At 48.6% G+C, this 14,604-nt stretch overlaps 1 long non-coding RNA gene across 1 annotated transcript in view; it reads right to left on the bottom strand.

Moving 5' to 3' along the window:
* Positions 1-233: 233 nt before the first annotated feature.
* LOC125758461 (uncharacterized) overlaps positions 234-14,604 on the bottom strand; it is a 47,053-nt gene continuing 32,682 nt past the window's right edge. Inside the window, exon 3 of the long non-coding RNA XR_007416096.1 lies at positions 234-2,295. This is a non-coding gene — a long non-coding RNA (uncharacterized LOC125758461). The remainder of the gene's footprint in view (positions 2,296-14,604) is intronic.

Here is a 14,604-nt window from a genome sequence, read left to right as displayed (position 1 = left end):
AAAATGGCTTCTATAGTCGTTTCGGTTGCGACGAAGCTGATCCAGCTTTGCACTGCTAAACGACTTAGGCATTCAAGGCAGCCTATCTACGTTATTACTTTCCTACTGTGAAACAAAAAAAATGAGAATGCTGATTACACCGAAGGTCGCGGGATCGGATTCCGGCCACGGCGGCTGCATTTTTGATGATGGCGAAAATGTTTGAAGCCCGTGTACTTAGATTTAGGTGCACGTTAAAGAACCCCGGGTGGACGAAATTTTCGGAGCCCTCCACTACGGTGTCTCTCATAATCATATCGTGGTTTTGGGACGTTAAACCCCAGACATTATTATTAGAATGCTGATTACAGAGTTAGCAGAGACTGAGCTTCGTTATACCTTTGTCTGTAGAAGTGTTAAGTGTTCACACCGCCACCACTCTATAGCATTACGTGCTTGTAGTGTTGAACTGAAAATATTGAAAAGCGTTTGTGGAATCACTGCTAATACTTAGCGACAAGAGCCTTGAATACTAATATTTCGCTTTTGCCACGTCAGTACGACGCCACGAATGATGGTACCTGAGCTGTTTATGCGCTAACAACAGTCTTAAGACCGAGTTACACGCTGGTATTTAACTCTGGTTCTCATTATCTCTACCCACGGCTGTTGATTTGTAGCGATGTCCTTTCTGATGTCATTCCCGTTTGCGCTTCGCCATTGGTCAGAGCAGCGCTGCATCTGCGTTACCGATGGGATCAGTCAACCGGGAACGCTGGACGACAACATACTGGCATAGAACTGAATGGGAGGAAACGCGGTACTTTACAACAGCCGAGACTCGAGTAGACAATGTCATATCATGCCGTGATGACGAAATCATCGCGAAACTCTATATTGTAGCGCCGGCACGAGTCCTGCGGTTTCGCAGCTTCTCAATGGCCTAGCGACGTTGTTTGCTGGGCGAATTGGTTCATCATGTGGAGGTGCGATGTACCAGCCAAGAAACATGTGCACAAAGACGTTGTCCTGCTCTGTTCTTCCTTGCGTTAATGCTTATTCGGTGGTATGTTCTACCCGCATAATCTTCTTGGCTCGCTTTGCTATGGCATAAGCGCAATTCAGGAATAGCAGTCTGGTCCTCTAAACATGGCATTATTGTAAATATGTTCATCACATCGGCTTGCTGAGATATAATGAAGAGTGAAGGAAAAAAAAAACAACTTATTTATTGTTGAACACCTTCACGTCTACTTCGACAACGGGCAAACAGAGTGTCCTTTATTTTTTAACGCTCGTCCCACAAGGTGAACGATGAAAGCAAGTAAGCAAGGTAAAGAACATGCATGTATTAAAATGTTTTTTTTTTTTGAAGACCATCACCGCCGTAACTCTCACATTCATTAAACAGTCTTCCCCAGGAGACGGGGACATGGCGGGCAACCCGTACGGTTATAAAACTCCTATCGTATACATCCGCATGACATCCATCCACACTCTTCAAAGCACACGTGCACAACACAAGCGCCCATGGTCGATGCATCGTCGGGAGGGTTCTTCTACGCAGTGTGACGTTTCGTATGTACCACACAAACCTCTCTAGAACCGAATTTGTAGTCTAGTGGCAAACAAATTCGGATCTACAGGGTAGATGTAGAACACTAGAGCTCAACTTGCGCTGTTCCCCCGCTGCCTGATGAGAGGCCGTCTCCTTGGAGTCGCTTGTAGCTGCTGTCCTGCACCAAGGAACATACCCTCCGCCCTTCGGCCTCCCCACTCCCACCCCCCTAATTTCTCGATCCGTCCCAACCTCACTCATCCTCCTGTGCTATACCACCCCCTGGCTCCCGGTTTCGTGACTTTGATTCGATTTGATTAAGGGTGCAGAAGAAGCGTATTGAATAGCGCTGGATACGAGGGGTGTCGTAGGGAGAAAGAGGGAAAGAGAGCACGGTGTCTGCCTGCGAAGCAGTCCAATCAGTAGCAGCGCGCCTCCGCGCCTAGCCGGGCACAGTCAACGCCCTTTGTCACTCAGGGCGGATGAGCGGAGGCGAGCACAAGAGTCCCTCAGGCTGCTTTCTTGTCCGAGTCCGCCGCGGCAGTTTGTCTTCTCTAATTGGGCCCGCGGAGCCCTCCCCCACCCAGGCGCTATTTTTTTTTTTTTTTGTCCTCCCCGACGTGTTCTCTGTCCACTTGATCAGCCAGGCCAGCGACGGCCGTCCACCGCTCCGCGTAGCTAGCTGGTGTGCGAGCTCGAGCCCGGATCCTCTCTCGGTAGCCTCCTCTTCTTGCTGCTTCCACCACGTCGTACACGGCCTGCAAAGATTGAACGCGCCAAAAGATCCTGTCAACCCATTGTTGCGTACTTTCGAGAAGAGGAATAAGAGGAAAGGGGGATGACACAAAGACGTGCGAAAGTTCACTTTCCATGAATGAACCACCGATTCTCTCTTTCTCTCTCTTAAGGCTCACTTTAATCTTTTTGTCGAGTTGGCGTGCTCGCTTTGATCATTTCGAGGATGACGCTTTGCGGGTATGTCCTTCTTTTTACACCTCTCTCGTTTTCTGTTAACTGGATCATTATTTTTTTTTCTTGTAATGCTTTCGGGTGCCCAGTGCATGTCCGAAAGACATAATTTATTTAGCTCATCCAACTTAAGAACTTGTCCGTGTGTTTATGTGGGTTGGTACAACTTGCGAAGCGCCAGAATATTGAATTGCGCGAACACAATTAAAAAAAAGATACCCACGAGAAGAAGCGCTGTTTCTTGCTGTTCTTTTCTTACTGCTGTATTCGTAGTGCTCAATATTCTGCTGTTGGACATGCCCAACTTATAATGGCGTTTTAAACAGCTGGGACAGTATAAAGTTCAGAACACGAGCATCTCAACCAGCAGTCTGGCAGTCCATGTTGACTAACGTAAGCTTCTGACTACTAATTCTGTGATAATGCCAACGCTGAAGTATGCAATCTACGTATGCCATGTCGTCGAATAGGCACAACCAACAATCAGAACTTTATGCGCAGCAGGCCGGGCCATCCGCTATACCACAAAACTTCAAATGGACTTAATTAATATCCAAGCAATGACATCGCATGTTTCTCAGAGAAATTGCCGCAGAGTAGCAACGTCGATGCTATGAAGCTTAGAATAACAGAGAGCTGAGCTAGTTGGTAAGTATTCATTGTAAAAAGACAGGGCGTGCAAACACGGACACAAGAAGGAAGTCAGGACACCACAAACGCCGTTTTTTCCTCTTTAGCGGCGTTTGTGGTGTCCTGACTTCCTTCTTGTGTCCGTGTTTGCACGCCCTGTCTTTTTACAATGGATGTTATGAAATATTCTTGCGGGAATACAGACTGAATTACATGTTCAGCTGTTGAAAGCAGTGTTTGAGCACACACCATCTCTTACTTTATATTTTCGTAACAATCATCACCACTTTGACTTCACGGAAAAATTTCACAATTGAACGAAGCGTCTTCAGGGCGCAATCAATTTTGATAAGAAAAAAACATAATAAGACCTGGTTGTTACGAAAGGAGACTGTCATATTTTGCATAGACTAATAATAAATCGTGCTGGCGGTGAAGCGACAACACTGTATACGACTGTCGCTGCTGTCGGGCAACTTACATTCTTTCCATGCAGCGAAGACGAAGCTTACCTGCAATAACTTAGCGCGCTATCTCTGACAGGAACAGAGGTTCTTTAAAGGGGGGACTCATTTGTGACGCGTACAGGACGACATACCTTTTATTTATAGCCCACGCGAACAAAGCACTCCTGTAAACAGCATCCTTTCTCTACGCGCATATAGTAGAGGCTGCAAGAAACAACTAAAGAGAACACCTCATCGCCCGTTTATAATAAATGAGCTGGCTGACGTGACCGCAGGTATCAGGGATGTCACGCGTAAGGCCTTGCCTTGCGCGGTTTCCTCTCCGGGCGGCAGAGCGTGACAGGCGCTTCCTAATCAGCCGCGCTTATCTGATAACCAGACCACCGGCGCTGAATGCGTTTACCTCCTGTACAACTTCCGTACGGGTCCGAGTTAACGAAGAAAAATATGAACAGCGAAAAAAATGAAGAGATAAGTTACCACACAGAAGCATGGAACGATATCTCATTACAACGCACATGGCGACAGAAAGCTCCAAAGAATAAAGAAAAAACAAAGAAGTCAGGGAGGGAACTGCCCCCCACATCCTCCAGGAAATGTCAAGCAAGATTGCACAGCGGCGGGGATTCTCAGGAGCGCCGGCCCGCAGCCCTCAAGGAAACGTGACTCGCATCCACACTGCGACAGCGCGACACTGAACGACTTGTCGACAGCTCTTGATTGCCCGGGACACGGCGGGCCAAAGACACTATCTGTTTTCTTTAGAGAGGTCGCGTATCCCGGCTGCATGGCGACCTCCGCACGACAATCCATGCACGACCAATCACAACAGTGCGCAGTAAAATGTATCTGCGTATATAAGTACACAGTCGGTGGTTAGTGCGTCATCTCTAATTTCGCGATGCGGCATATAATGGGGCGAGGGGGATCGCCGAATGAAACGCGTGTTCTTTGTGAAATTGGAATATGACGCGGTTTCGCAAATTTATTACGCATTTGCTGCAAACTTTGCATGATCAATGTTGCAGAATGATAAGCAATAAGGAAAATTTCATTTGTGCTTTGTTGGGAACAGCCGGCACACGCGCGTAATGCTGAAGATGAGTTCTTTAAGTAATTCTACTTGAAGCATCAATAAGGAAACTTAACACATTGTAGTGAGCTTGTATAAAGTGGCTTATTTCGCACAAAAAACATTTCTCTTTCCAGTATTCGTATCAACACTCGCGTCGAGTGGCTAGTCCCACTGATAACGACGGTGCCCCAGAGAAATACGGAGGAAGAGACAAAGAAAAAAAAAACTTAAGACGAATGAATGGTAAATGCTAGCCATCGAGCTTTCATTAACAAAACACAAGGTTGTCCGGAGGCTCGCGTGCCGGGAATTCGGCAGCACGATACATCAAGCCCGTTGAGCCGGTGTGCAACGGGGCCTGGTGTTGTCAGTGGTAATTTGGGGCGTAGAACAAAGTATTTTCATGAAATATGAGCCGTTGTTGCTCGTACCTCAAGGATGACATGCGCGAATTTTGCGCATTGACTCGTAAGCTGTGGCTCCTTCGGAAACGCGACGACAGTGCAGCACGCAATATATGCGAAGTACGGCAAACCTGACCGTGTAAACATGCGCGAAACATGAGCTCCAAAGGAAATATGCATTGGATCGAGAACGCAAACGGGCATTTGCTCAGGAAGAGCGCACAACAGAAAGTGCATACTGAGCGCACAACAGAAAGTGCATACGTTATGTCATCCCGTGATTGTGTCCATCACGTGCTCGCTTTTCAATCGCGCGTTGCCAACGAACAGGTTCTTCGATTTTCCTGAACAAAGGAGGGAGAGAAGAAAAGGGACTTTACGAATGATTATGGAAGGCAGCCAGCCTGCAGAAACACAAGCGCAAACTTTGCCTCTTTTTGTGGAAGAACGGGAGCTTAGAAAAAAAAAAATGTTCTGAACCGCGCGCCTGCGCCGGACGGGCGACGCACGAAGAAAAGGCGATGTCTGCCGTCGACGGGCGACTATCGGGAAAGCCGGAGCCGCCATGAATCATTTCGCTGACATGGGGCCGCCATCTTGGAAACCAGCCGAGCGACGGCTGAGGGGATGGGAAAGGAGGAAAACGCCCGAGGCAGAAGAAGGAGAGAGGCAAACAGACAAAAAGAGTATGGACGGAAACAGCGCCAGCATGAAGCGGCAGCAACACCAGAGAAGCGTGGAAAAAGAAAAAAAAAAATGAAACGCGATCGAAGTGGAAAGAAACGAGAAAATAAAGCGAAGCGGCAGAGTGGGAAAAGAAACACAACTGTACGAAAGAAAAGAAAGAAAATGCCGAAGCGAAAAGTGGGCGGAAATAGTAGGGACATGGGTGGAGGCAAAAAAAGAGGAGAGACGTATACTACGACGGGGAAGGGGGGGGGGGGAGGCGTACGAAGGAGGAAGACGAGTCGCTCCGACGCGGCGCTTCTTTTTGTGAGCTCGAATCGGGCTCGCCGCGAGCCTGCGTGCGTGAGCCACCGAGCGGGCGAGCTGTAGGAGGGCGGTGGAGGGGGGGACCCTCCGTCGGAGCCCTCCCCTTTCGTGATCGCGAAACGAAACTCGCGCAGCCGAGTTCATGGAACATACGGGTGCGCCTGAGCTGACGCCGTCGCCGCCAAAGAGCGCCAAAAATGCAGAGCAAAAAATACAAAAGAACCGAGTTGGGGTGTAGCGAAGGAAGAGAGAGATAGCGAGAAGGATAGGGGGGGGGGGGGAGACAGACAAAACCAGTCCGCCTTCGGTATATGCCGCCGCTCGCGAATTCGCCGCATCACTTTTTTTTTTTTTTGTCTTCTTTCCGCGTTTCGTTCGTGCTCGGCGATCTCTCGAGTTCTTGCTTGCTTTTTGTGGGTCGCACCAAGCCCATCTCTTTCTTTTTTGCTTCACTATTTTTTGTCTCTTCGCCGCTAGTGTTCGCTTTTGAATTCGCCGCTACGCCACTTCTTTACGTTTTAGGTTCTTCTCCACTACACCTCAGCCCCCTCTCCCCCTCTCCAACCAACTAGACCGCATTACCCCCTTCGAACTTTTCTCTCGGCGCTTTCATATTCGCTAAACTTCTAGTTCATTTCTTCACATTCTTATTATTCTTTCTTGTTTTGAGGTCTCCCCGTTTTTCCAGAATTAGGATCGTACGCCGCAGAAGAAAAGCGAGAGTACAATGCGTGGGGGGGGGGTGGGGCACTTGAAGGAGGGGTCAAAAAAGGGGAGGATACGAGGCGCATGAAGGATTAAAAAAATTTAAAAAGGAGCAAAAAAGGTGGCCCCGGTTTCGCGCGCGAACACACGCGCACAAGAAGAGGAACTGGTTTCCACGCGGCAGAGGACTGACTGGTGGGCGGCTGACTAGACCGAGCAGCGGCGCGTTTTTCTGACTGGGCATCACGCTCGGCGCTGAAACAGCGGAGTGCCTGTGTTTGGAGCCCGCCCCGTTTCTGCCCGAAACGCAGCCGCAGGGTGTGAGGGGCGCACGCGTGTGCAAACGGCGTTGCCGCTGGAGATTCCGGTTGCGTGATCACTATTTCTATCTGCGCGCTTTCTTGTGTTTTCAACGTATAACTATATAAGGAGACGTTAGCACTACGAGGTGGTTTCTGGCTGCTCCTACGTGACGCGCCATAAACGGAAACTTATGTTGCAATGCGGTAAGGCTGAAGTCTAGGTCAGTTGGTACATAACGCTAAAAGAATGAACCAATCAAAAGGACGACTGACAATGTCGTTGTGTGTGCCACTTCTTTTCCTTTTTTTCCTTCGTCCTTCTTACTGGTTCATTCTTTCAGCGATGCGTAGCAAGTCGGGGTCGGTATTCGCGTAAACGTCTTACGATATAGAATTGTTCGTAGTGAAAATATCAGCCATTCATGACGCAGGGCATGTCATCAGCGAAACCGGATGACCAATGGTAATGGAAACACTTACGAACGAGAAAGCCTCGCTGAATCTCGCCTCAGATCAGCGAAGGTCCCTCAGAGTGGAAGAATCGAGGTTCGTGAAAGGGAAATGTTTATCATCCACACGCTTGTTTGTGCATATGCATCTCGAGCTGAGCAGTGGTCCCGCAAAAGTTGCAGAAACTAGCGTGCTGCTGACATCCTTTGTCCAGAAACACATCATATGCAAAACTGCAAAGAAAATCTGTAATGACTTCTGAGAAAGAGAGCACCTATAGTTGACGAGTAATCTGACAACCGATAAAGAAATCCCTGACCAGGACTAGTTTTTCGTCAAGTATAAGAATATATATGTTGCGAAATACCAAGGTGGCGAAAGAACTGCATCGTAAACTGGTACAAATGCTAAAATCACATCAACGCTGCATATACTCAGTCAGAACGCGGAATAAAGCGATGTAGAACAATAATAAGGAAAAAACAGATCGCAAGTGTCCCAATTAAAACACAAAACAAAGCGACCGACAACATGCATCATAGAAGTGTTACTGATCTGGTTGGTCCGTACTTGCAGAGCAGAGATGTCTTCTTCACTGCCCTGGCCCGAATTGTGAGCTTGTGTATACTCAGCGAGAACATGCAATCACACCATTTTGCCTGACGCAAAGGCATTCTAGGGCTCGCGCCGCTCTTTCTGATTGGCCGTGTCTTAATGATCGCACATGGGTGCAAATAATGTGAGAAACGAGTGCTATCTAATATCAAAAGCCGCGACAATAAACTGCATGTGTATGAATCGACCTGTGCTAAAGCGAGGAGTCAGCTGGTCCTCGCAGAAGTTCCTGTAAACAAAACTACGTTTCTTCACTGTAACTTAGACTCGCTTATGGCAAGCGTATACATATATATATAGATGTTGCCCAAACTACATGCTTTATACTGACCGCCAGTGCTACGGGCATCCTCACAACAGGGCTTTTCGTTTTCAGCGTCGACTTTTCCTCTAACCATTCTTTCAGTACTGAAATATTGAAATAGAGAACAGAAATAGCCATTTTTTTTTTCAAAGTTCAAAGCTCGAGGCGCGTCGCGTACACATTACCGCGCAAAGTGGCTGGTCTTAACATAAACACCACAAGCCTCCTTCATTCTCCCATCAGCGCTGCACCATGCAGCAGCGCCCCGTTCTGAATAACGCAGGGCAATCCTTCAGTCACAGAGCGTCTCGCTACTCGAGTCGGAGAATCCGCGGAAAAGATCCTGTGTAAATGTGTAGAAGGGGGGGGGGGGGAGTAGAGGGTTGAAGTCGAGAGCGAGAAATAAAGGGTTCGGGGCAATCCGATTGCCTCGTTCGCGACACCAGTGGAAATTAAATGGTCCCTGGGTTTCGCTTTCCAACATACCCCCACTTTCTTTTTTCTTTTTCTATCTCTCTGTCTGGAACGAGTTGCAACAGAGCACACAGAAATGCACCGACGGATGGTGCGTGTTGTACAGCCTAACATGGAACGTTAAAGCTATAAAGGTAAGAAAGTAAGGAACTACACATACACGAGTTAAAACGGAACAAGAACAAAAAAAAAAAAAAGGAATCCCGTACGGGGTGCTCGTAGCAACCCCGCCTTGCTCAACAATGCGTTCTCCTTTCTGGCTACATTTGTAAAGCGGGAGTCGGTGCTCGTTTGTCTTCATGAATTGCCTGATTTATCGCCGCCATATACGCGCGCGGCGAGTCGAGACTCGGGGAAAACCCCTTTCCCCGCTGGCGCTCTCTTGCAGGACCGGTCGCTGGGAATGCTCGATCTACAGTGCCGAACCAATCCACAAGTCTTGTAGCACTATGCTCTCCGCACAGTCGGCCCGTTGGCGCTCGAATTTGAAGGCAGGCGTAGATGCTGTAAATATATATACGCAAGCGATGCGATGGTGCTATCCAAAGAGAGAATATACAGGATGAGCATACCAGGGTGCGTTATATGCACTTGGAGTGCGAAGCACTGAACTGGGAAATAGGGTGAGGGAATACGGGTTACAACCCCTTGCGACCCGACATGGCAGGCGGATGCCCTATAGACCCGTGGAAAGCCTTTTCCCAAGAGCACGTGCGACCTTTCCCGGTTCATGGTCCCGTTGCGGAACCGGGGCTTTTATTTCTTTTTTTTAGAGGACCTCTGGGGGTAGTGGTGCGCTAGCCGAGGCTTGAGTGTGGAGTACTTTCACGTTCTTTAGCGGCCCGAGCGCCGTGTGACACTCTTGTTTCTCTTCAAAGTACTTCCGTTCGGGCACTTACTTCCGGTTTTAAGAACATTCGGAAGAAGTCTCGTAAAAAATAAAACTGGTAAAAAACTGATGCTTCTCCCTGAAGTTAAGAGTTATATTGGATACATATAATATCGGAGCAAAGGTTTACCTTGGATAAGGGCCAATTAATTGTCAAGGTAATTAATTATAATTAATGAAAATTAATTATGAGTATTGAAAGAGCAGGCGGTTTTCTAGTGAGCAGCTGGGACCGTTGCGTCACCTGACGGGGAAGGTCTCAACCACGCGCTTCTGTCTACGTGGCCTCTTTGATCGGCTTCGGCAGCGCAACGAAGCAGAGTGCTAAAACCCAAGGAATACACCAGGGCATGCGAACTCCGACGTGCGAGTGCCACTATATTTGAGACACCTAAGCCAAGGATTAGAGTGGCGTCCAATCTGTTCTTTTTTTCTTTGTGGATCCATTGTGGCTTTTGTTCTACAGACGGTATAGCTAGCGCTCGAAGAGAGAGAGAGAATGCGTGACTCCTTTCAGGAGAGACCTGACTTGCCGCGTATAAGACTCTCTTTAAAGAGGAACGTTGACTCTCTTGTGGGTCACAAGACTCCCCGAATAGAATACAGGGATCTCAGATAGAGTCGACGTGCCTCTTTATAGCGAGTCATATACGTGGCCAGTAAGGACTCTCGATCAGAAAGGAGTCAAACGACTCTTTGTTTCCCTTAGAGTATACTGTGAATAGAAATGGACAGAATTTCACGCTGCATGTGATACCATGTACCATGTAGAGTTCTCGAATGCATGACAAACCAAACGAAATGTTCTCAAGCTATAAATATGTTCGCGTGAGAGGAGAGTAAGTTAATCACGGGTTTTGGCTAAAGATACATAAAGATACATAGCAAATGACGAACACATTTACGAATGAACAACTTCGCAAATGCTGCTAAGCACCTGTTTACACGATGCTTACTTTTGAGTGATATATATAATAAGTGCATACCTTGGTAAACTAGTTGTTCGAACCGACGCGCCGTTCATTACGGTGTTATAAGCCGACAGCGCGGTATGAATGTCCGTTCAAGCTTATGAACGCCTGCTTTATAGTTATTGTGCGAAGTTATGCAAGCACGATACTTGTGCGAGAGCGCAAACACACACCGGACACCGAACACAAGCAAGGCACGCACAGATTGCTTCCTGTTCGCTCCATCCATGCAGTCCAGCTCTTCGTTGTTTATAATAACGTAACAAGTATGTTTAATTAACCAACAACCCCACTGCAGAACTTCCCCGCAGGTGAATAGAGTACATGTGGCACTAACACTTTAAAACATGCATCATCTTCATGAAAGCATGTCGAGAGGCGGAAACGGCCTCTCAACAAATGCGACATGGTGGCGACGCTCGAGATCGTCTCTCCTATCCCTCTCTCACTTCGCGCTCTCCAAAAAAAAAAAGAAAAAAACATATGCTTCTGTTCCAACTCCACCGAAGCACCGCGTCGTTCACAGTGGCAACGGCGAAGCACAGTGGCGAAAGCGCCACCGCTTGTTGGCGTTCTTTTTTTTGTTCCCACCTCGGGCTGTCGGGCGGAATCTTATTCCGGCATTTTTATGGCGCAGAGTAACAATTACGAGCCCATAAATCGTCTGCGGCCGCCCGTGAGGACGTTTCACGCACGCGCGTCCCGTCGTTAAACGCGAAAGCTCGTTGGCTCTAATTTATGGTCGCAGCCGCGCGCGACCCCCGCGCGCCGCCGCCACGCGAGACAGAGCGCGGCCGCTGACGACGCCGAGCTGTACGAAACAGCGCGGCCGCCGCGCTACCCACACACTCGTGTGTACATATTACTCGCCGCTGACGACAAACGTCGGCACGCGCGCGTACTTGAGAAGAAACGCTTCTCTGAAGACGTCTCGCATGAGAAACGCCGTGGTTGGTATCAAAGAGACACTAAAGTGAAACAATAAATCGGTTTAGATTGATAAATTGTACTCTCAGCGCCCTAATTGCGTCAATTTCATCATATGTGTTTATTAATACACGACAAAATCAAGGTCAAAGTTTCATTTTTACATTTCGCGCCTAAAACTCCCCGCGTACGTCACGGATTTCAAAGTATATTTTTCGTATTTTGGCGACATTCGCTCAACGAAACTTCGTACGTTAAGTCGTACATTAAGTATATGCCCCCTCAGAGGAGCATATGCTTCATTTTTACCGATTAGGAACTAGGTATGACCAAGTAGACGACGTCAAAATCTATGACGTCGCGTTGTTTGGTGCGGCAATTTCAAGGTGGCGCTGCGACCCCAATCTTTCCGTGTGTTTTCGCGCTTACTAAGTGTCTTCTCGCGGTAAGAGTGCTGTTTTCGGTATTGTGAACTTGTAATTAACTAATACGCGAGAAATCGTGTTTCTCTTCAGTGTCCCTTTAAACCGCAAGTGAGGACCACCATTGCTGCAGCGATGTCACCGTTAATGTTCTCGTATGTGAGAGTTAATCTAAGCGCACCTCTCCCCCTTTCAATCTAAACCCGCCACGTGGCCTAGTGGTCATGGTACTCGACTGCTGATCCGAAGGTCGCGGGACCGAATCCCGGCAGCGGCCGCGTTGCGATCGAGGCGACTATGCTAGAGGCCCGTGTACTTAGATTAAGGCGCTCGTTAAAGAACCCCAGCTGGTAGAAATTTTCGGAGCCCTCCACTACGGTGTCTCTCATAATCATATTGTGGTTTTTGGACGTAAAACCTCAACAATTATTATTGCATTACCCTTTCACTCCTATATAATCAAAAGAAAGCGTAACTAAAAACGCGCTAGTCGCACGTCTGCGCTGTCCAAGGCCACGATAGACTTTAAAGATTAGAGCGAAAGTATGGCGGCGAATAAAAAAAAAAGAAGCAGGAATCGTTTAAAATAAAATAAATAAATAAAAAGAGCAAATGAAAGCTACAGAAGAAGCGAGAAAACCCCCCACGCTGTGATTTCTTTTTTTCACTTTATCGAAGTCATTCTCTCTGCACCCGTTGCGTTCCCCCGACAAAAGTACACACCGAGTGCGGCCGCAAACTGCGTTCCGCTCGCTGCAGCGGCGGGGTCCTTATCGCGGTCAGGAGTAACGTAGTAAAAGAAATTAGTTGCACTCTCTTTCTTTTTCCCTTCAGAAGAATGATTCCACCATCGAGAAGGGGGTATCTTAGAGGGGTGTGGTACTGGAGGGGAAGGGGGGGGGGGCACTCGCATAACACAGCGTGCGATAGCAGCGTGGCGGCCAACGTTGGATGGAGAGATGCGGGGAAGGAGGCGGGGGGGGGGGGGGGGGGGTTGATTCTCAGAGGCGAGAGAAATAAATCGTACACCCAGCGAGGAGAAAAGAATGAGGCGAGGAGGGAAGCGACAAAACGACGGCGATTTTTCATACAAATGGCCCCGGCCACCGCTCCTCCACGAGCACGAAAGGGAGAAACGGCTCCACGCTTACTTTCTCTCTTTCTCTCTCTCTCTCTACAGACACACACGCACGGCTTGGGAAAGCAGCGGTCGTCGCTCGGGGTCTCCGCGGTTGCCGCGGAACTGTTAACGCCGCGGAAGAGAGAGCGACTCCGAGGCTCTTGAGAGTTATAAATAGCGGCCGTTTAAGCAGACCGCGCGTGGTTCGGTTTATTACGCGAGCGTTGTGCGTGTGTGCGTGCTCCCCCTCCGTGCCTCACTAACGCGCCCATAACACTTCTTCACCCCCTCCCACTATATGGATACACGCGCGACTATTAACGCTCGGTCTCTATTGAGAGACCTTGCTTATGCGTTTGTGCGAGAGAAGGAGGGAGCTAGACCTTCTTTCGTCTTCCTTGGTGGTGCGAATGTTTACACACGTTTTAGGGTACGCTATAACATACATCGTACGCTCCGTCGTCGACGTAAGACTAGCGGACCCCTGCGCGTGAAGGCATCGCCTCCGCGGCTACGTGTAGAAAGCGTGCGTGTTTATATATATATGGAGGGGATAGACGACGTAATATCCGCGCAATGACTCTGGGAGTGGATGGGGGGGGGGGGGGCGGGGGGGGCTTCCCCGGTCGTACGGCGGCTTACATATACACAGACGCGCGAGCCGAGGCGACCTTGCCCTGCAATTCTAGCGGGCCCATTCGCACTTTCGCTCGGCCGGCCCGCGGCGGTACTGATAATAGCGCCATTACATTTCCATTCGAGTGCAGTTAACCCGGCGCGGGAGAGGCGAAGTACTCCGCTCAACCGCAGACGAAGCGTGTCTGGCGTAGGCGGAACGACGTCGGTGGAGTCTTTTTTTTTTCTCCCCGCGACATTGCCGCTATATATACTCTGCTGGTACACTGTTAGCAAAAATAAGCCGAGATGGGAGTAAATGGCTTGTCCTCTAGCGCACGCCCTGATGGGGGTTTTAAAAACACCGTCCGGACGGAGTAAAAAATTTACTCCCCAACAGGACGGGGTTTTTGGATGGACAGAGGGGAGTTTTTGTTTACATCCATAGGGGAGCTTTTCCAGGTAAATATGGGAGTAAATTTTTATAACCATCAAAAAGAAAAAAATGCTTTTCGCTCTTTAATTAAATTAGCATCGAAACACGCAAACCGATCACACGTACACAAACATGCACACAACGTTCGCAAAGTAATACAACACTCACACTGACAACAACTCACCACCAGCGCTTCACAACCATACTTTGGTCACCGAGTATATATAGGCACCACATCTTGACCTCCAATGTGGCTCAGACGGGACACTTCTTTTCCCCGAAATTAAGCAACAAACATT

This window comes from Rhipicephalus sanguineus, chromosome 5 (genome assembly GCF_013339695.2).
Source record: "Rhipicephalus sanguineus isolate Rsan-2018 chromosome 5, BIME_Rsan_1.4, whole genome shotgun sequence".
Lineage (NCBI taxonomy): Eukaryota > Metazoa > Arthropoda > Arachnida > Ixodida > Ixodidae > Rhipicephalus > Rhipicephalus sanguineus.
Note: the sequence above shows the minus strand (reverse complement) of the source record. Positions and strands in the feature narration are given on the sequence as shown.